Below are 1,847 nucleotides of genomic sequence, written 5' to 3'. Positions count from 1 at the left end.
TAAATGGTGTCAGATGATAAAGTTCCTCTCTGGGCTCTCTACCTGCGAGCAAGTCCCCGTGTCCAATACAGCTCCACTTCTCCATCCTATTTCTAGAATGCCCCATATACTGATCCAGGAGGCAAGTGGCTTAGGAACTCACTGTAGTGTCTATCTAAGTTTAAGAAATGTACATATCAGGTGTGTCTATACAAGACACTTACTGCACATCAGCCAAATAACATTGCACAATAGCACAGCAGTTAAAAACTGTACTAATAGCTTACTGCACAGTGTTATTTGGCTAATGTGCAGCAAGTATCACAAAAAAACTGTGCACCGGCACTACTCTTCAGTAACTCTAGTTACCATGCATTTAGTTATTACTTCATTAAACAAGTAATAATTAAATGCACAGTAATTAGGGAGCATTAATGATCCTGTAGACATGCCCACCATGTAAAAAAAGCCAAGATTCAATCCCTTGTAAGAGAGTAGAGACCCTAATAAAAAAAAAACCCTCAGCCCCAGGGTTGTAGCCAAAGCACATTCCTACATGGATAGATATCTTTACCTTCAAATAGAGCTAGAAAGAGTTCATAATGCACTATTTTCTTCTCTTTGTTGTACCTGTGTAATAGAAAGGAATCCATGCTACATTTTTGCCGTAAAAAGTAATTAGATTGCTTGTAATTACTTGCTTGTTTGCAAGTAATTAGATATGAAATGATATTTTTCAAATTATCCTATACAGTAACCCTTTCCTCTAAAAAAAAAAAGAAATCTGATTTCATGTAACTTACTATAATAATCCATTACTCTAAAAGCCCTGATCTGTTAACTGTACATACATGACATAGAACTTCAAAAATAGAACTAGAAGACCATGGAAAACTAAAACAAAAATAGTCAGCCCATAACTTCCCACTGCTCAATTCCACCAGGATGTTGCTCTTAATTCTCTTTTCCTTAGAATGGATTTAGAAGCCACATAGCTACTGCTGCAGCAACAAATTAAAATTTCAAGATTTAAAAAAAAAAGCATAGAAAGCTTAGACACTTCTGACATCTAAAGACAAAATATGTAAAGGATATAAAAGAACTGATTCATTTTGGGGGAAATAAAAAGAAGTCTGTCTATAGATCAAGGCAACAGCTACGGAACTTTGATGTAAATTATAACTCTTGTATCTGGTCTCTGAAAGACTTGAACAGGAATGGAAATCAAAGTTAAAAATGTTAACCAGGCACTTTCGTTTTCAGCTGGACAAATCCTTTGCATAAAAGAAAATACCACATTCGCACAGAGACAATTCCTAATATAAAAATGGGAACTAGAACTTTGCAATAATAATTTCATAGCTGCTAAGGTCGGAAGGGACCTGAGCAGATCATCAAGTCTGACCCCCTGCCATGGCAGGAAAAAGTACTGGGGTCAAATGATCCCAGCAAGGTGTTCGTCTAGCCTCCTTTTAAAGACCCCCAGGGTAGGAGCCAGCACCACTTCTCTTGGTTCCAGATCCTAGCTGCCCTGACAGTGAAGTAGCACCTCCTGATGTCGAGTGTGAATCTACCCTCTGCCAGCCTGTGACCATCATTTCTAGTCACTCCTGGTAGTGCTCGGGGGAACAAGGACTCCCCCAGTGCCTGCTGGCCCCTCTGACTAATTTGTAACAGGCCATGAGGTCCCCCCTCAGCCTTCTCTTGTGGAGGCTGAACAGGTTCAGGTCCCATAGCCTCTCCTCGTAGGGCCTGCCCTGCTGCCCCCTGATCATGCACGACAAGGTGCAGTCGGCCTTCCTGACCACGTCCCCACACTGCCGGCCCATGTTCATCTTGGCATCAATAATGTCCAAGATCCTTTTCTG

This window comes from Crocodylus porosus, unplaced genomic scaffold (genome assembly GCF_001723895.1).
Source record: "Crocodylus porosus isolate Cpor-Errol unplaced genomic scaffold, CroPor_comp1, whole genome shotgun sequence".
NCBI lineage: Eukaryota > Metazoa > Chordata > Crocodylia > Crocodylidae > Crocodylus > Crocodylus porosus.
This window is presented reverse-complemented; position numbering follows the sequence as displayed.